The sequence below is a fragment of the Hyla sarda genome, unplaced genomic scaffold (assembly GCF_029499605.1).
Source record: "Hyla sarda isolate aHylSar1 unplaced genomic scaffold, aHylSar1.hap1 scaffold_1972, whole genome shotgun sequence".
NCBI lineage: Eukaryota > Metazoa > Chordata > Amphibia > Anura > Hylidae > Hyla > Hyla sarda.
Window position 1 is genome coordinate 350 of NW_026608630.1, and position 20,935 is coordinate 21,284.

General features: G+C 45.9%; 9 non-coding genes across 9 annotated transcripts; all 9 read right to left on the minus strand.

Moving 5' to 3' along the window:
• Positions 1-1,479: 1,479 nt before the first annotated feature.
• LOC130317092 (U2 spliceosomal RNA) lies at positions 1,480-1,670 on the minus strand. The gene has a single exon (XR_008864276.1). It is a non-coding gene; the product is annotated as a U2 spliceosomal RNA (small nuclear RNA).
• A 2,078-nt stretch (positions 1,671-3,748) lies between these two features.
• On the minus strand, positions 3,749-3,939 carry LOC130317071 (U2 spliceosomal RNA). The gene has a single exon (XR_008864257.1). It is a non-coding gene; the product is annotated as a U2 spliceosomal RNA (small nuclear RNA).
• Positions 3,940-6,029: 2,090 nt separating this feature from the next.
• LOC130317083 (U2 spliceosomal RNA) lies at positions 6,030-6,220 on the minus strand. Its single transcript, XR_008864268.1, has one exon. It is a non-coding gene; the product is annotated as a U2 spliceosomal RNA (small nuclear RNA).
• A 2,098-nt stretch (positions 6,221-8,318) lies between these two features.
• Positions 8,319-8,509, minus strand: LOC130317094 (U2 spliceosomal RNA). The gene has a single exon (XR_008864278.1). It is a non-coding gene; the product is annotated as a U2 spliceosomal RNA (small nuclear RNA).
• Positions 8,510-10,603: 2,094 nt separating this feature from the next.
• Positions 10,604-10,794, minus strand: LOC130317095 (U2 spliceosomal RNA). The gene has a single exon (XR_008864279.1). It is a non-coding gene; the product is annotated as a U2 spliceosomal RNA (small nuclear RNA).
• Positions 10,795-12,882: 2,088 nt separating this feature from the next.
• LOC130317096 (U2 spliceosomal RNA) lies at positions 12,883-13,073 on the minus strand. Its single transcript, XR_008864280.1, has one exon. It is a non-coding gene; the product is annotated as a U2 spliceosomal RNA (small nuclear RNA).
• Positions 13,074-15,163: 2,090 nt separating this feature from the next.
• On the minus strand, positions 15,164-15,354 carry LOC130317072 (U2 spliceosomal RNA). Its single transcript, XR_008864258.1, has one exon. It is a non-coding gene; the product is annotated as a U2 spliceosomal RNA (small nuclear RNA).
• Positions 15,355-17,444: 2,090 nt separating this feature from the next.
• Positions 17,445-17,635, minus strand: LOC130317073 (U2 spliceosomal RNA). The gene has a single exon (XR_008864259.1). It is a non-coding gene; the product is annotated as a U2 spliceosomal RNA (small nuclear RNA).
• Positions 17,636-19,728: 2,093 nt separating this feature from the next.
• On the minus strand, positions 19,729-19,919 carry LOC130317074 (U2 spliceosomal RNA). The gene has a single exon (XR_008864260.1). It is a non-coding gene; the product is annotated as a U2 spliceosomal RNA (small nuclear RNA).
• Positions 19,920-20,935: the final 1,016 nt, after the last annotated feature.

Sequence of the window (20,935 nt, forward strand, 5' to 3'; positions counted from 1 at the left end):
GAGTGACATCATAGCACTGTAGTTCTGAGGGTTCTAGATGGATGCAACAATCTCCTGTTGCTTCTATGAAGGCCATAATAGACGACATCACCAAACAGCTCCATAGTCACATACACAGCAAAGGAGAGATGTTGTTTACACCTAGTGATGTCAGTGGTATTGAGTGACATCACAGCACAGTGCTAAGGCTCCTGGGCCTGGACACAGCAGCGGCTGCAATATCTCAACGGAGAATACGTTTATATATATGTGTGTGTGTGCGCGTATATATATATATATATATATATATATATATATATATATATTTCTTTCTCCGCCGAAATCACTTTTAAACCCATTTCCACCTTTTTTTCCCTTCTCTTCCTCTTACTTTTTTTTCACGTTTTTTTACGTTTTTCTCCTTTTCGCCTCTTTTCTGGGCGTATTATTCTTCTTTTTCTTCTTTTTTTTCGTCTAATGCATACCCCATCAGTGCAGCAATGCTTATTCAATACCGCCAGCAGATGGAGACACTGGGGGATAATTTTCTAAGGATTTATACTGATTTTTCCTGTCTGAATTTGTCGCACAGAAAGTTGCAGGCCAAATATGTGTGACATTTCTGCGACTTTAGCTTCTAGAGCATTTTTACAACATTATACATAGGTGCTGAATACATAAAAAGCGACTGTTCAGCGACAGACAAGTCGCATCGGCTGAAAGTAGGCCAGAATGTCAGTCCATGTTGGAGCAGGTTTAGATACAGTCTAAAGTATAGATCTCAAAGTCTGTGCACAGAATTTAGCAAGGGCCTCGCACCTTCTGATGCATCAGGTAGGTGCACAATAGCATAGCCTAACCCTCTGTACTTTGGTCTATATTGATGCGGGACATAGACAGCCAGCTGATGACCAATCCATTAGTGCAATGGATGGCTGGAAGCATTTGTCTTTGCCTTTGCAATACCACAGAAGCAATGCATGGTCAATGTACAGCAATGACACACCTGTGTGAACAGCCAGGAGACCCCCCCCCCCCCCCCCATGTTATGTTACATAGTTACATAGTTAGTACGGTCGAAAAAAGACATATGTCCATCAAGTTCAACCAGGGAATTAAGGGGTAGGGGTGTGGCGCGATATTGGGGAAGGGATGAGATTTTATATTTCTTCATAAGCATTAATCTTATTTTGTCAATTAGGAACATTCAGCACCCACCCGCTATCAAGGCAGCTGCCTATCATGTCATGCCCTACCTGCACAGGTGTGCTGGCTACTCAAATGATCCAATTAAGGAGGCCATTTAGTCAGCAGCAGCAGAAGTCCTGTGCCTGGACGCTCCAACAGCGGCCAGACACAAGCAGAAGCAGCAGAAGCAGCAGCAGCACCACCTTTTGTTTTTTGGCTGCAGCAGCAGCAAGGCCCACAGGGCTGGCTAGCTGGCTAGCCAGCAAGCAGGTAGCAATGAAAGTAGGAATCTTTCTTTTTAACCCTGTAAGGGGGTGGTGCACTGTACCCGAAGATACTGCCATATCGGGTCAATGCATAGGGCGACGGAAGCAAGCTTTGAAATCGGCCCCCGTTCTCAAAAATCCATTTAATATATGGTCCCCAGATAGGGGACGTATCAGATATTAAACTGATAAGAACAGATACTACACTTGATCTTAGCCAAAAGGCCGAGAAGCGATAACCGTGAAAGGGGCGGGCCCAACAAGGTCCCCTTCATGGGCACTATCACTGCTTGCTGTCAGGGAGGCTGCCAGACAATTTTCCATGCACACTCTGGGCTGGGGGGCAGTCAACCACCAGTACACACAGCAGAACCTAAACCCATACCATTATTGCTAAGCAGCAAGACAGGGGCCCATTGCACTCCCACGGGGCCTTTTTAAATGCAATCCATAACCCGGATTTGCCAGGAACCCTTCTTACTCCTCCTACTTGCATGTGACACTGGGCTTAGGATCTGCATAGGAAACACACACACAAGCACACACCTACCTTTGTTGCCTGCAGATGCCTCCTTGGCTGTCCCCAAACGGTATCAAACCAACACCCACGGGAAGCTGTAAGCATAGAGGACATGCCTGCACCCCATTGGACTTACCTGTGTGGGTTAAATCCGGGTTATTTGACAACCTATGGCGGTGATGGTTCTGCTCAGGCAGAGCAGTGCTGATGCTCCTCATAAAGCTGTCGCTGCTGTGAAGGTTCTAGGTGACATCACAAATCCCTATGGTTACATACACAACAAAGCTGGGTTGTTGTTTTTTACACTCTGCAAGGCCTGTGGAAGTGAGTGACATCATAGCACTGTAGTTCTGAGGGTTCTAGATGGATGCAACAATCTCCTGTTGCTTCTATGAAGGCCATAATAGACGACATCACCAAACAGCTCCATAGTCACATACACAGCAAAGGAGAGATGTTGTTTACACCTAGTGATGTCAGTGGTATTGAGTGACATCACAGCACAGTGCTAAGGCTCCTGGGCCTGGACACAGCAGCGGCTGCAATATCTCAACGGAGAATACGTTTATATATATGTGTGTGTGCGCGTATATATATATATATATATATATATATATATATATATATTTCTCCGCCGAAATCACTTTTAAACCCATTTCCACCTTTTTTTCCCTTCTCTTCCTCTTACTTTTTTTTCACGTTTTTTTACGTTTTTCTCCTTTTCGCCTCTTTTCTGGGCGTATTATTCTTCTTTTTCTTCTTTTTTTTCGTCTAATGCATACCCCATCAGTGCAGCAATGCTTATTCAATACCGCCAGCAGATGGAGACACTGGGGGATAATTTTCTAAGGATTTATACTGATTTTTCCTGTCTGAATTTGTCGCACAGAAAGTTGCAGGCCAAATATGTGTGACATTTCTGCGACTTTAGCTTCTAGAGCATTTTTACAACATTATACATAGGTGCTGAATACATAAAAAGCGACTGTTCAGCGACAGACAAGTCGCATCGGCTGAAAGTAGGCCAGAATGTCAGTCCATGTTGGAGCAGGTTTAGATACAGTCTAAAGTATAGATCTCAAAGTCTGTGCACAGAATTTAGCAAGGGCCTCGCACCTTCTGATGCATCAGGTAGGTGCACAATAGCATAGCCTAACCCTCTGTACTTTGGTCTATATTGATGCGGGACATAGACAGCCAGCTGATGACCAATCCATTAGTGCAATGGATGGCTGGAAGCATTTGTCTTTGCCTTTGCAATACCACAGAAGCAATGCATGGTCAATGTACAGCAATGACACACCTGTGTGAACAGCCAGGAGACCCCCCCCCCCCCCCATGTTATGTTACATAGTTACATAGTTAGTACGGTCGAAAAAAGACATATGTCCATCAAGTTCAACCAGGGAATTAAGGGGTAGGGGTGTGGCGCGATATTGGGGAAGGGATGAGATTTTATATTTCTTCATAAGCATTAATCTTATTTTGTCAATTAGGAACATTCAGCACCCACCCGCTATCAAGGCAGCTGCCTATCATGTCATGCCCTACCTGCACAGGTGTGCTGGCTACTCAAATGATCCAATTAAGGAGGCCATTTAGTCAGCAGCAGCAGAAGTCCTGTGCCTGGACGCTCCAACAGCGGCCAGACACAAGCAGAAGCAGCAGAAGCAGCAGCAGCACCACCTTTTGTTTTTTGGCTGCAGCAGCAGCAAGGCCCACAGGGCTGGCTAGCTGGCTAGCCAGCAAGCAGGTAGCAATGAAAGTAGGAATCTTTCTTTTTAACCCTGTAAGGGGGTGGTGCACTGTACCCGAAGATACTGCCATATCGGGTCAATGCATAGGGCGACGGAAGCAAGCTTCGAAATCGGCCCCCGTTCTCAAAAATCCATTTAATATATGGTCCCCAGATAGGGGACGTATCAGATATTAAACTGATAAGAACAGATACTACACTTGATCTTAGCCAAAAGGCCGAGAAGCGATAACCGTGAAAGGGGCGGGCCCAACAAGGTCCCCTTCATGGGCACTATCACTGCTTGCTGTCAGGGAGGCTGCCAGACAATTTTCCATGCACACTCTGGGCTGGGGGGCAGTCAACCACCAGTACACACAGCAGAACCTAAACCCATACCATTATTGCTAAGCAGCAAGACAGGGGCCCATTGCACTCCCACGGGGCCTTTTTAAATGCAATCCATAACCCGGATTTGCCAGGAACCCTTCTTACTCCTCCTACTTGCATGTGACACTGGGCTTAGGATCTGCATAGGAAACACACACACAAGCACACACCTACCTTTGTTGCCTGCAGATGCCTCCTTGGCTGTCCCCAAACGGTATCAAACCAACACCCACGGGAAGCTGTAAGCATAGAGGACATGCCTGCACCCCATTGGACTTACCTGTGTGGGTTAAATCCGGGTTATTTGACAACCTATGGCGGTGATGGTTCTGCTCAGGCAGAGCAGTGCTGATGCTCCTCATAAAGCTGTCGCTGCTGTGAAGGTTCTAGGTGACATCACAAATCCCTATGGTTACATACACAACAAAGCTGGGTTGTTGTTGTTTACACTCTGCAAGGCCTGTGGAAGTGAGTGACATCATAGCACTGTAGTTCTGAGGGTTCTAGATGGATGCAACAATCTCCTGTTGCTTCTATGAAGGCCATAATAGACGACATCACCAAACAGCTCCATAGTCACATACACAGCAAAGGAGAGATGTTGTTTACACCTAGTGATGTCAGTGGTATTGAGTGACATCACAGCACAGTGCTAAGGCTCCTGGGCCTGGACACAGCAGCGGCTGCAATATCTCAACGGAGAATACGTTTATATATATGTGTGTGTGTGCGCGTATATATATATATATATATATATATATATATATATATATATATATATTTCTCCGCCGAAATCACTTTTAAACCCATTTCCACCTTTTTTTCCCTTCTCTTCCTCTTACTTTTTTTTCACGTTTTTTTACGTTTTTCTCCTTTTCGCCTCTTTTCTGGGCGTATTATTCTTCTTTTTCTTCTTTTTTTTCGTCTAATGCATACCCCATCAGTGCAGCAATGCTTATTCAATACCGCCAGCAGATGGAGACACTGGGGGATAATTTTCTAAGGATTTATACTGATTTTTCCTGTCTGAATTTGTCGCACAGAAAGTTGCAGGCCAAATATGTGTGACATTTCTGCGACTTTAGCTTCTAGAGCATTTTTACAACATTATACATAGGTGCTGAATACATAAAAAGCGACTGTTCAGCGACAGACAAGTCGCATCGGCTGAAAGTAGGCCAGAATGTCAGTCCATGTTGGAGCAGGTTTAGATACAGTCTAAAGTATAGATCTCAAAGTCTGTGCACAGAATTTAGCAAGGGCCTCGCACCTTCTGATGCATCAGGTAGGTGCACAATAGCATAGCCTAACCCTCTGTACTTTGGTCTATATTGATGCGGGACATAGACAGCCAGCTGATGACCAATCCATTAGTGCAATGGATGGCTGGAAGCATTTGTCTTTGCCTTTGCAATACCACAGAAGCAATGCATGGTCAATGTACAGCAATGACACACCTGTGTGAACAGCCAGGAGACCCCCCCCCCCCCCCCCATGTTATGTTACATAGTTACATAGTTAGTACGGTCGAAAAAAGACATATGTCCATCAAGTTCAACCAGGGAATTAAGGGGTAGGGGTGTGGCGCGATATTGGGGAAGGGATGAGATTTTATATTTCTTCATAAGCATTAATCTTATTTTGTCAATTAGGAACATTCAGCACCCACCCGCTATCAAGGCAGCTGCCTATCATGTCATGCCCTACCTGCACAGGTGTGCTGGCTACTCAAATGATCCAATTAAGGAGGCCATTTAGTCAGCAGCAGCAGAAGTCCTGTGCCTGGACGCTCCAACAGCGGCCAGACACAAGCAGAAGCAGCAGAAGCAGCAGCAGCACCACCTTTTGTTTTTTGGCTGCAGCAGCAGCAAGGCCCACAGGGCTGGCTAGCTGGCTAGCCAGCAAGCAGGTAGCAATGAAAGTAGGAATCTTTCTTTTTAACCCTGTAAGGGGGTGGTGCACTGTACCCGAAGATACTGCCATATCGGGTCAATGCATAGGGCGACGGAAGCAAGCTTCGAAATCGGCCCCCGTTCTCAAAAATCCATTTAATATATGGTCCCCAGATAGGGGACGTATCAGATATTAAACTGATAAGAACAGATACTACACTTGATCTTAGCCAAAAGGCCGAGAAGCGATAACCGTGAAAGGGGCGGGCCCAACAAGGTCCCCTTCATGGGCACTATCACTGCTTGCTGTCAGGGAGGCTGCCAGACAATTTTCCATGCACACTCTGGGCTGGGGGGCAGTCAACCACCAGTACACACAGCAGAACCTAAACCCATACCATTATTGCTAAGCAGCAAGACAGGGGCCCATTGCACTCCCACGGGGCCTTTTTAAATGCAATCCATAACCCGGATTTGCCAGGAACCCTTCTTACTCCTCCTACTTGCATGTGACACTGGGCTTAGGATCTGCATAGGAAACACACACACAAGCACACACCTACCTTTGTTGCCTTCAGATGCCTCCTTGGCTGTCCCCAAACGGTATCAAACCAACACCCACGGGAAGCTGTAAGCATAGAGGACATGCCTGCACCCCATTGGACTTACCTGTGTGGGTTAAATCCGGGTTATTTGACAACCTATGGCGGTGATGGTTCTGCTCAGGCAGAGCAGTGCTGATGCTCCTCATAAAGCTGTCGCTGCTGTGAAGGTTCTAGGTGACATCACAAATCCCTATGGTTACATACACAACAAAGCTGGGTTGTTGTTGTTTACACTCTGCAAGGCCTGTGGAAGTGAGTGACATCATAGCACTGTAGTTCTGAGGGTTCAAGATGGATGCAACAATCTCCTGTTGCTTCTATGAAGGCCGTAATAGACGACATCACCAAACAGCTCCATAGTCACATACACAGCAAAGGAGAGATGTTGTTTACACCTAGTGATGTCAGTGGTATTGAGTGACATCACAGCACAGTGCTAAGGCTCCTGGGCCTGGACACAGCAGCGGCTGCAATATCTCAACGGAGAATACGTTTATATATATGTGTGTGTGTGCGCGTATATATATATATATATATATATATATATATATATATATATATATATATATATTTCTCCGCCGAAATCACTTTTAAACCCATTTCCACCTTTTTTTCCCTTCTCTTCCTCTTACTTTTTTTTCACGTTTTTTTACGTTTTTCTCCTTTTCGCCTCTTTTCTGGGCGTATTATTCTTCTTTTTCTTCTTTTTTTTCGTCTAATGCATACCCCATCAGTGCAGCAATGCTTATTCAATACCGCCAGCAGATGGAGACACTGGGGGATAATTTTCTAAGGATTTATACTGATTTTTCCTGTCTGAATTTGTCGCACAGAAAGTTGCAGGCCAAATATGTGTGACATTTCTGCGACTTTAGCTTCTAGAGCATTTTTACAACATTATACATAGGTGCTGAATACATAAAAAGCGACTGTTCAGCGACAGACAAGTCGCATCGGCTGAAAGTAGGCCAGAATGTCAGTCCATGTTGGAGCAGGTTTAGATACAGTCTAAAGTATAGATCTCAAAGTCTGTGCACAGAATTTAGCAAGGGCCTCGCACCTTCTGATGCATCAGGTAGGTGCACAATAGCATAGCCTAACCCTCTGTACTTTGGTCTATATTGATGCGGGACATAGACAGCCAGCTGATGACCAATCCATTAGTGCAATGGATGGCTGGAAGCATTTGTCTTTGCCTTTGCAATACCACAGAAGCAATGCATGGTCAATGTACAGCAATGACACACCTGTGTGAACAGCCAGGAGACCCCCCCCCCCCCCCCCCCATGTTATGTTACATAGTTACATAGTTAGTACGGTCGAAAAAAGACATATGTCCATCAAGTTCAACCAGGGAATTAAGGGGTAGGGGTGTGGCGCGATATTGGGGAAGGGATGAGATTTTATATTTCTTCATAAGCATTAATCTTATTTTGTCAATTAGGAACATTCAGCACCCACCCGCTATCAAGGCAGCTGCCTATCATGTCATGCCCTACCTGCACAGGTGTGCTGGCTACTCAAATGATCCAATTAAGGAGGCCATTTAGTCAGCAGCAGCAGAAGTCCTGTGCCTGGACGCTCCAACAGCGGCCAGACACAAGCAGAAGCAGCAGAAGCAGCAGCAGCACCACCTTTTGTTTTTTGGCTGCAGCAGCAGCAAGGCCCACAGGGATGGCTAGCTGGCTAGCCAGCAAGCAGGTAGCAATGAAAGTAGGAATCTTTCTTTTTAACCCTGTAAGGGGGTGGTGCACTGTACCCGAAGATACTGCCATATCGGGTCAATGCATAGGGCGACGGAAGCAAGCTTCGAAATCGGCCCCCGTTCTCAAAAATCCATTTAATATATGGTCCCCAGATAGGGGACGTATCAGATATTAAACTGATAAGAACAGATACTACACTTGATCTTAGCCAAAAGGCCGAGAAGCGATAACCGTGAAAGGGGCGGGCCCAACAAGGTCCCCTTCATGGGCACTATCACTGCTTGCTGTCAGGGAGGCTGCCAGACAATTTTCCATGCACACTCTGGGCTGGGGGGCAGTCAACCACCAGTACACACAGCAGAACCTAAACCCATACCATTATTGCTAAGCAGCAAGACAGGGGCCCATTGCACTCCCACGGGGCCTTTTTAAATGCAATCCATAACCCGGATTTGCCAGGAACCCTTCTTACTCCTCCTACTTGCATGTGACACTGGGCTTAGGATCTGCATAGGAAACACACACACAAGCACACACCTACCTTTGTTGCCTGCAGATGCCTCCTTGGCTGTCCCCAAACGGTATCAAACCAACACCCACGGGAAGCTGTAAGCATAGAGGACATGCCTGCACCCCATTGGACTTACCTGTGTGGGTTAAATCCGGGTTATTTGACAACCTATGGCGGTGATGGTTCTGCTCAGGCAGAGCAGTGCTGATGCTCCTCATAAAGCTGTCGCTGCTGTGAAGGTTCTAGGTGACATCACAAATCCCTATGGTTACATACACAACAAAGCTGGGTTGTTGTTGTTTACACTCTGCAAGGCCTGTGGAAGTGAGTGACATCATAGCACTGTAGTTCTGAGGGTTCTAGATGGATGCAACAATCTCCTGTTGCTTCTATGAAGGCCATAATAGACGACATCACCAAACAGCTCCATAGTCACATACACAGCAAAGGAGAGATGTTGTTTACACCTAGTGATGTCAGTGGTATTGAGTGACATCACAGCACAGTGCTAAGGCTCCTGGGCCTGGACACAGCAGCGGCTGCAATATCTCAACGGAGAATACGTTTATATATATGTGTGTGTGTGCGCGTATATATATATATATATATATATATATATATATATATATATATATATTTCTCCGCCGAAATCACTTTTAAACCCATTTCCACCTTTTTTTCCCTTCTCTTCCTCTTACTTTTTTTTCACGTTTTTTTACGTTTTTCTCCTTTTCGCCTCTTTTCTGGGCGTATTATTCTTCTTTTTCTTCTTTTTTTTCGTCTAATGCATACCCCATCAGTGCAGCAATGCTTATTCAATACCGCCAGCAGATGGAGACACTGGGGGATAATTTTCTAAGGATTTATACTGATTTTTCCTGTCTGAATTTGTCGCACAGAAAGTTGCAGGCCAAATATGTGTGACATTTCTGCGACTTTAGCTTCTAGAGCATTTTTACAACATTATACATAGGTGCTGAATACATAAAAAGCGACTGTTCAGCGACAGACAAGTCGCATCGGCTGAAAGTAGGCCAGAATGTCAGTCCATGTTGGAGCAGGTTTAGATACAGTCTAAAGTATAGATCTCAAAGTCTGTGCACAGAATTTAGCAAGGGCCTCGCACCTTCTGATGCATCAGGTAGGTGCACAATAGCATAGCCTAACCCTCTGTACTTTGGTCTATATTGATGCGGGACATAGACAGCCAGCTGATGACCAATCCATTAGTGCAATGGATGGCTGGAAGCATTTGTCTTTGCCTTTGCAATACCACAGAAGCAATGCATGGTCAATGTACAGCAATGACACACCTGTGTGAACAGCCAGGAGACCCCCCCCCCCCCCCCCCCCCATGTTATGTTACATAGTTACATAGTTAGTACGGTCGAAAAAAGACATATGTCCATCAAGTTCAACCAGGGAATTAAGGGGTAGGGGTGTGGCGCGATATTGGGGAAGGGATGAGATTTTATATTTCTTCATAAGCATTAATCTTATTTTGTCAATTAGGAACATTCAGCACCCACCCGCTATCAAGGCAGCTGCCTATCATGTCATGCCCTACCTGCACAGGTGTGCTGGCTACTCAAATGATCCAATTAAGGAGGCCATTTAGTCAGCAGCAGCAGAAGTCCTGTGCCTGGACGCTCCAACAGCGGCCAGACACAAGCAGAAGCAGCAGAAGCAGCAGCAGCACCACCTTTTGTTTTTTGGCTGCAGCAGCAGCAAGGCCCACAGGGCTGGCTAGCTGGCTAGCCAGCAAGCAGGTAGCAATGAAAGTAGGAATCTTTCTTTTTAACCCTGTAAGGGGGTGGTGCACTGTACCCGAAGATACTGCCATATCGGGTCAATGCATAGGGCGACGGAAGCAAGCTTCGAAATCGGCCCCCGTTCTCAAAAATCCATTTAATATATGGTCCCCAGATAGGGGACGTATCAGATATTAAACTGATAAGAACAGATACTACACTTGATCTTAGCCAAAAGGCCGAGAAGCGATAACCGTGAAAGGGGCGGGCCCAACAAGGTCCCCTTCATGGGCACTATCACTGCTTGCTGTCAGGGAGGCTGCCAGACAATTTTCCATGCACACTCTGGGCTGGGGGGCAGTCAACCACCAGTACACACAGCAGAACCTAAACCCATACCATTATTGCTAAGCAGCAAGACAGGGGCCCATTGCACTCCCACGGGGCCTTTTTAAATGCAATCCATAACCCGGATTTGCCAGGAACCCTTCTTACTCCTCCTACTTGCATGTGACACTGGGCTTAGGATCTGCATAGGAAACACACACACAAGCACACACCTACCTTTGTTGCCTGCAGATGCCTCCTTGGCTGTCCCCAAACGGTATCAAACCAACACCCACGGGAAGCTGTAAGCATAGAGGACATGCCTGCACCCCATTGGACTTACCTGTGTGGGTTAAATCCGGGTTATTTGACAACCTATGGCGGTGATGGTTCTGCTCAGGCAGAGCAGTGCTGATGCTCCTCATAAAGCTGTCGCTGCTGTGAAGGTTCTAGGTGACATCACAAATCCCTATGGTTACATACACAACAAAGCTGGGTTGTTGTTGTTTACACTCTGCAAGGCCTGTGGAAGTGAGTGACATCATAGCACTGTAGTTCTGAGGGTTCTAGATGGATGCAACAATCTCCTGTTGCTTCTATGAAGGCCATAATAGACGACATCACCAAACAGCTCCATAGTCACATACACAGCAAAGGAGAGATGTTGTTTACACCTAGTGATGTCAGTGGTATTGAGTGACATCACAGCACAGTGCTAAGGCTCCTGGGCCTGGACACAGCAGCGGCTGCAATATCTCAACGGAGAATACGTTTATATATATGTGTGTGTGTGCGCGTATATATATATATATATATATATATATATATATATATATATATATATTTCTCCGCCGAAATCACTTTTAAACCCATTTCCACCTTTTTTTCCCTTCTCTTCCTCTTACTTTTTTTTCAAGTTTTTTTACGTTTTTCTCCTTTTCGCCTCTTTTCTGGGCGTATTATTCTTCTTTTTCTTCTTTTTTTTCGTCTAATGCATACCCCATCAGTGCAGCAATGCTTATTCAATACCGCCAGCAGATGGAGACACTGGGGGATAATTTTCTAAGGATTTATACTGATTTTTCCTGTCTGAATTTGTCGCACAGAAAGTTGCAGGCCAAATATGTGTGACATTTCTGCGACTTTAGCTTCTAGAGCATTTTTACAACATTATACATAGGTGCTGAATACATAAAAAGCGACTGTTCAGCGACAGACAAGTCGCATCGGCTGAAAGTAGGCCAGAATGTCAGTCCATGTTGGAGCAGGTTTAGATACAGTCTAAAGCATAGATCTCAAAGTCTGTGCACAGAATTTAGCAAGGGCCTCGCACCTTCTGATGCATCAGGTAGGTGCACAATAGCATAGCCTAACCCTCTGTACTTTGGTCTATATTGATGCGGGACATAGACAGCCAGCTGATGACCAATCCATTAGTGCAATGGATGGCTGGAAGCATTTGTCTTTGCCTTTGCAATACCACAGAAGCAATGCATGGTCAATGTACAGCAATGACACACCTGTGTGAACAGCCAGGAGACCCCCCCCCCCCCCCATGTTATGTTACATAGTTACATAGTTAGTACGGTCGAAAAAAGACATATGTCCATCAAGTTCAACCAGGGAATTAAGGGGTAGGGGTGTGGCGCGATATTGGGGAAGGGATGAGATTTTATATTTCTTCATAAGCATTAATCTTATTTTGTCAATTAGGAACATTCAGCACCCACCCGCTATCAAGGCAGCTGCCTATCATGTCATGCCCTACCTGCACAGGTGTGCTGGCTACTCAAATGATCCAATTAAGGAGGCCATTTAGTCAGCAGCAGCAGAAGTCCTGTGCCTGGACGCTCCAACAGCGGCCAGACACAAGCAGAAGCAGCAGAAGCAGCAGCAGCACCACCTTTTGTTTTTTGGCTGCAGCAGCAGCAAGGCCCACAGGGCTGGCTAGCTGGCTAGCCAGCAAGCAGGTAGCAATGAAAGTAGGAATCTTTCTTTTTAACCCTGTAAGGGGGTGGTGCACTGTACCCGAAGATACTGCCATATCGGGTCAATGCATAGGGCGACGGAAGCAAGCTTCGAAATCGGCCCCCGTTCTCAAAAATCCATTTAATATATGGTCCCCAGATAGGGGACGTATCAGATATTAAACTGATAAGAACAGATACTACACTTGATCTTAGCCAAAAGGCCGAGAAGCGATAACCGTGAAAGGGGCGGGCCCAACAAGGTCCCCTTCATGGGCACTATCACTGCTTGCTGTCAGGGAGGCTGCCAGACAATTTTCCATGCACACTCTGGGCTGGGGGGCAGTCAACCACCAGTACACACAGCAGAACCTAAACCCATACCATTATTGCTAAGCAGCAAGACAGGGGCCCATTGCACTCCCACGGGGCCTTTTTAAATGCAATCCATAACCCGGATTTGCCAGGAACCCTTCTTACTCCTCCTACTTGCATGTGACACTGGGCTTAGGATCTGCATAGGAAACACACACACAAGCACACACCTACCTTTGTTGCCTGCAGATGCCTCCTTGGCTGTCCCCAAACGGTATCAAACCAACACCCACGGGAAGCTGTAAGCATAGAGGACATGCCTGCACCCCATTGGACTTACCTGTGTGGGTTAAATCCGGGTTATTTGACAACCTATGGCGGTGATGGTTCTGCTCAGGCAGAGCAGTGCTGATGCTCCTCATAAAGCTGTCGCTGCTGTGAAGGTTCTAGGTGACATCACAAATCCCTATGGTTACATACACAACAAAGCTGGGTTGTTGTTGTTTACACTCTGCAAGGCCTGTGGAAGTGAGTGACATCATAGCACTGTAGTTCTGAGGGTTCTAGATGGATGCAACAATCTCCTGTTGCTTCTATGAAGGCCATAATAGACGACATCACCAAACAGCTCCATGGTCACATACACAGCAAAGGAGAGATGTTGTTTACACCTAGTGATGTCAGTGGTATTGAGTGACATCACAGCACAGTGCTAAGGCTCCTGGGCCTGGACACAGCAGCGGCTGCAATATCTCAACGGAGAATACGTTTATATATATGTGTGTGTGTGCGCGTATATATATATATATATATATATATATATATATATATATATATATATTTCTCCGCCGAAATCACTTTTAAACCCATTTCCACCTTTTTTTCCCTTCTCTTCCTCTTACTTTTTTTTCACGTTTTTTTACGTTTTTCTCCTTTTCGCCTCTTTTCTGGGCGTATTATTCTTCTTTTTCTTCTTTTTTTTCGTCTAATGCATACCCCATCAGTGCAGCAATGCTTATTCAATACCGCCAGCAGATGGAGACACTGGGGGATAATTTTCTAAGGATTTATACTGATTTTTCCTGTCTGAATTTGTCGCACAGAAAGTTGCAGGCCAAATATGTGTGACATTTCTGCGACTTTAGCTTCTAGAGCATTTTTACAACATTATACATAGGTGCTGAATACATAAAAAGCGACTGTTCAGCGACAGACAAGTCGCATCGGCTGAAAGTAGGCCAGAATGTCAGTCCATGTTGGAGCAGGTTTAGATACAGTCTAAAGTATAGATCTCAAAGTCTGTGCACAGAATTTAGCAAGGGCCTCGCACCTTCTGATGCATCAGGTAGGTGCACAATAGCATAGCCTAACCCTCTGTACTTTGGTCTATATTGATGCGGGACATAGACAGCCAGCTGATGACCAATCCATTAGTGCAATGGATGGCTGGAAGCATTTGTCTTTGCCTTTGCAATACCACAGAAGCAATGCATGGTCAATGTACAGCAATGACACACCTGTGTGAACAGCCAGGAGACCCCCCCCCCCCCCCCCATGTTATGTTACATAGTTACATAGTTAGTACGGTCGAAAAAAGACATATGTCCATCAAGTTCAACCAGGGAATTAAGGGGTAGGGGTGTGGCGCGATATTGGGGAAGGGATGAGATTTTATATTTCTTCATAAGCATTAATCTTATTTTGTCAATTAGGAACATTCAGCACCCACCCGCTATCAAGGCAGCTGCCTATCATGTCATGCCCTACCTGCACAGGTGTGCTGGCTACTCAAATGATCCAATTAAGGAGGCCATTTAGTCAGCAGCAGGAGAAGTCCTGTGCCTGGACGCTCCAACAGCGGCCAGACACAAGCAGAAGCAGCAGAAGCAGCAGCAGCACCACCTTTTGTTTTTTGGCTGCAGCAGCAGCAAGGCCCACAGGGCTGGCTAGCTGGCTAGCCAGCAAGCAGGTAGCAATGAAAGTAGGAATCTTTCTTTTTAACCCTGTAAGGGGGTGGTGCACTGTACCCGAAGATACTGCCATATCGGGTCAATGCATAGGGCGACGGAAGCAAGCTTCGAAATCGGCCCCCGTTCTCAAAAATCCATTTAATATATGGTCCCCAGATAGGGGACGTATCAGATATTAAACTGATAAGAACAGATACTACACTTGATCTTAGCCAAAAGGCCGAGAAGCGATAACCGTGAAAGGGGCGGGCCCAACAAGGTCCCCTTCATGGGCACTATCACTGCTTGCTGTCAGGGAGGCTGCCAGACAATTTTCCATGCACACTCTGGGCTGGGGGGCAGTCAACCACCAGTACACACAGCAGAACCTAAACCCATACCATTATTGCTAAGCAGCAAGACAGGGGCCCATTGCACTCCCACGGGGCCTTTTTAAATGCAATCCATAACCCGGATTTGCCAGGAACCCTTCTTACTCCTCCTACTTGCATGTGACACTGGGCTTAGGATCTGCATAGGAAACACACACACAAGCACACACCTACCTTTGTTGCCTGCAGATGCCTCCTTGGCTGTCCCCAAACGGTATCAAACCAACACCCACGGGAAGCTGTAAGCATAGAGGACATGCCTGCACCCCATTGGACTTACCTGTGTGGGTTAAATCCGGGTTATTTGACAACCTATGGCGGTGATGGTTCTGCTCAGGCAGAGCAGTGCTGATGCTCCTCATAAAGCTGTCGCTGCTGTGAAGGTTCTAGGTGACATCACAAATCCCTATGGTTACATACACAACAAAGCTGGGTTGTTGTTGTTTACACTCTGCAAGGCCTGTGGAAGTGAGTGACATCATAGCACTGTAGTTCTGAGGGTTCTAGATGGATGCAACAATCTCCTGTTGCTTCTATGAAGGCCATAATAGACGACATCACCAAACAGCTCCATAGTCACATACACAGCAAAGGAGAGATGTTGTTTACACCTAGTGATGTCAGTGGTATTGAGTGACATCACAGCACAGTGCTAAGGCTCCTGGGCCTGGACACAGCAGCGGCTGCAATATCTCAACGGAGAATACGTTTATATATATGTGTGTGTGTGCGCGTATATATATATATATATATATATATATATATATATATATATATTTCTCCGCCGAAATCACTTTTAAACCCATTTCCACCTTTTTTTCCCTTCTCTTCCTCTTACTTTTTTTTCACGTTTTTTTACGTTTTTCTCCTTTTCGCCTCTTTTCTGGGCGTATTATTCTTCTTTTTCTTCTTTTTTTTCGTCTAATGCATACCCCATCAGTGCAGCAATGCTTATTCAATACCGCCAGCAGATGGAGACACTGGGGGATAATTTTCTAAGGATTTATACTGATTTTTCCTGTCTGAATTTGTCGCACAGAAAGTTGCAGGCCAAATATGTGTGACATTTCTGCGACTTTAGCTTCTAGAGCATTTTTACAACATTATACATAGGTGCTGAATACATAAAAAGCGACTGTTCAGCGACAGACAAGTCGCATCGGCTGAAAGTAGGCCAGAATGTCAGTCCATGTTGGAGCAGGTTTAGATACAGTCTAAAGTATAGATCTCAAAGTCTGTGCACAGAATTTAGCAAGGGCCTCGCACCTTCTGATGCATCAGGTAGGTGCACAATAGCATAGCCTAACCCTCTGTACTTTGGTCTATATTGATGCGGGACATAGACAGCCAGCTGATGACCAATCCATTAGTGCAATGGATGGCTGGAAGCATTTGTCTTTGCCTTTGCAATACCACAGAAGCAATGCATGGTCAATGTACAGCAATGACACACCTGTGTGAACAGCCAGGAGACCCCCCCCCCCCCCCCCCCCCATGTTATGTTACATAGTTACATAGTTAGTACGGTCGAAAAAAGACATATGTCCATCAAGTTCAACCAGGGAATTAAGGGGTAGGGGTGTGGCGCGATATTGGGGAAGGGATGAGATTTTATATTTCTTCATAAGCATTAATCTTATTTTGTCAATTAGGAACATTCAGCACCCACCCGCTATCAAGGCAGCTGCCTATCATGTCATGCCCTACCTGCACAGGTGTGCTGGCTACTCAAATGATCCAATTAAGGAGGCCATTTAGTCAGCAGCAGCAGAAGTCCTGTGCCTGGACGCTCCAACAGCGGCCAGACACAAGCAGAAGCAGCAGAAGCAGCAGCAGCACCACCTTTTGTTTTTTGGCTGCAGCAGCAGCAAGGCCCACAGGGCTGGCTAGCTGGCTAGCCAGCAAGCAGGTAGCAATGAAAGTAGGAATCTTTCTTTTTAACCCTGTAAGGGGGTGGTGCACTGTACCCGAAGATACTGCCATATCGGGTCAATGCATAGGGCGACGGAAGCAAGCTTCGAAATCGGCCCCCGTTCTCAAAAATCCATTTAATATATGGTCCCCAGATAGGGGACGTATCAGATATTAAACTGATAAGAACAGATACTACACTTGATCTTAGCCAAAAGGCCGAGAAGCGATAACCGTGAAAGGGGCGGGCCCAACAAGGTCCCCTTCATGGGCACTATCACTGCTTGCTGTCAGGGAGGCTGCCAGACAATTTTCCATGCACACTCTGGGCTGGGGGGCAGTCAACCACCAGTACACACAGCAGAACCTAAACCCATACCATTATTGCTAAGCAGCAAGACAGGGGCCCATTGCACTCCCACGGGGCCTTTTTAAATGCAATCCATAACCCGGATTTGCCAGGAACCCTTCTTACTCCTCCTACTTGCATGTGACACTGGGCTTAGGATCTGCATAGGAAACACACACACAAGCACACACCTACCTTTGTTGCCTGCAGATGCCTCCTTGGCTGTCCCCAAACGGTATCAAACCAACACCCACGGGAAGCTGTAAGCATAGAGGACATGCCTGCACCCCATTGGACTTACCTGTGTGGGTTAAATCCGGGTTATTTGACAACCTATGGCGGTGATGGTTCTGCTCAGGCAGAGCAGTGCTGATGCTCCTCATAAAGCTGTCGCTGCTGTGAAGGTTCTAGGTGACATCACAAATCCCTATGGTTACATACACAACAAAGCTGGGTTGTTGTTGTTTACACTCTGCAAGGCCTGTGGAAGTGAGTGACATCATAGCACTGTAGTTCTGAGGGTTCTAGATGGATGCAACAATCTCCTGTTGCTTCTATGAAGGCCATAATAGACGACATCACCAAACAGCTCCATAGTCACATACACAGCAAAGGAGAGATGTTGTTTACACCTAGTGATGTCAGTGGTATTGAGTGACATCACAGCACAGTGCTAAGGCTCCTGGGCCTGGACACAGCAGCGGCTGCAATATCTCAACGGAGAATACGTTTATATATATGTGTGTGTGTGCGCGTATATATATATATATATATATATATATATATATATATATATATATATATTTCTCCGCCGAAATCACTTTTAAACCCATTTCCACCTTTTTTTCCCTTCTCTTCCTCTTACTTTTTTTTCACGTTTTTTTACGTTTTTCTCCTTTTCGCCTCTTTTCTGGGCGTATTATTCTTCTTTTTCTTCTTTTTTTTCGTCTAATGCATACCCCATCAGTGCAGCAATGCTTATTCAATACCGCCAGCAGATGGAGACACTGGGGGATAATTTTCTAAGGATTTATACTGATTTTTCCTGTCTGAATTTGTCGCACAGAAAGTTGCAGGCCAAATATGTGTGACATTTCTGCGACTTTAGCTTCTAGAGCATTTTTACAACATTATACATAGGTGCTGAATACATAAAAAGCGACTGTTCAGCGACAGACAAGTCGCATCGGCTGAAAGTAGGCCAGAATGTCAGTCCATGTTGGAGCAGGTTTAGATACAGTCTAAAGTATAGATCTCAAAGTCTGTGCACAGAATTTAGCAAGGGCCTCGCACCTTCTGATGCATCAGGTAGGTGCACAATAGCATAGCCTAACCCTCTGTACTTTGGTCTATATTGATGCGGGACATAGACAGCCAGCTGATGACCAATCCATTAGTGCAATGGATGGCTGGAAGCATTTGTCTTTGCCTTTGCAATACCACAGAAGCAATGCATGGTCAATGTACAGCAATGACACACCTGTGTGAACAGCCAGGAGACCCCCCCCCCCCCCCCCCATGTTATGTTACATAGTTACATAGTTAGTACGGTCGAAAAAAGACATATGTCCATCAAGTTCAACCAGGGAATTAAGGGGTAGGGGTGTGGCGCGATATTGGGGAAGGGATGAGATTTTATATTTCTTCATAAGCATTAATCTTATTTTGTCAATTAGGAACATTCAGCACCCACCCGCTATCAAGGCAGCTGCCTATCATGTCATGCCCTACCTGCACAGGTGTGCTGGCTACTCAAATGATCCAATTAAGGAGGCCATTTAGTCAGCAGCAGCAGAAGTCCTGTGCCTGGACGCTCCAACAGCGGCCAGACACAAGCAGAAGCAGCAGAAGCAGCAGCAGCACCACCTTTTGTTTTTTGGCTGCAGCAGCAGCAAGGCCCACAGGGCTGGCTAGCTGGCTAGCCAGCAAGCAGGTAGCAATGAAAGTAGGAATCTTTCTTTTTAACCCTGTAAGGGGGTGGTGCACTGTACCCGAAGATACTGCCATATCGGGTCAATGCATAGGGCGACGGAAGCAAGCTTCGAAATCGGCCCCCGTTCTCAAAAATCCATTTAATATATGGTCCCCAGATAGGGGACGTATCAGATATTAAACTGATAAGAACAGATACTACACTTGATCTTAGCCAAAAGGCCGAGAAGCGATAACCGTGAAAGGGGCGGGCCCAACAAGGTCCCCTTCATGGGCACTATCACTGCTTGCTGTCAGGGAGGCTGCCAGACAATTTTCCATGCACACTCTGGGCTGGGGGGCAGTCAACCACCAGTACACACAGCAGAACCTAAACCCATACCATTATTGCTAAGCAGCAAGACAGGGGCCCATTGCACTCCCACGGGGCCTTTTTAAATGCAATCCATAACCCGGATTTGCCAGGAACCCTTCTTACTCCTCCTACTTGCATGTGACACTGGGCTTAGGATCTGCATAGGAAACACACACACAAGCACACACCTACCTTTGTTGCCTGCAGATGCCTCCTTGGCTGTCCCCAAACGGTATCAAACCAACACCCACGGGAAGCTGTAAGCATAGAGGACATGCCTGCACCCCATTGGACTTACCTGTGTGGGTTAAATCCGGGTTATTTGACAACCTATGGCGGTGATGGTTCTGCTCAGGCAGAGCAGTGCTGATGCTCCTCATAAAGCTGTCGCTGCTGTGAAGGTTCTAGGTGACATCACAAATCCCTATGGTTACATACACAACAAAGCTGGGTTGTTGTTGTTTACACTCTGCAAGGCCTGTGGAAGTGAGTGACATCATAGCACTGTAGTTCTGAGGGTTCTAGATGGATGCAACAATCTCCTGTTGCTTCTATGAAGGCCATAATAGACGACATCACCAAACAGCTCCATAGTCACATACACAGCAAAGGAGAGATGTTGTTTACACCTAGTGATGTCAGTGGTATTGAGTGACATCACAGCACAGTGCTAAGGCTCCTGGGCCTGGACACAGCAGCGGCTGCAATATCTCAACGGAGAATACGTTTATATATATGTGTGTGTGTGCGCGTATATATATATATATATATATATATATATATATATATATATTTCTCCGCCGAAATCACTTTTAAACCCATTTCCACCTTTTTTTCCCTTCTCTTCCTCTTACTTTTTTTTCACGTTTTTTTACGTTTTTCTCCTTTTCGCCTC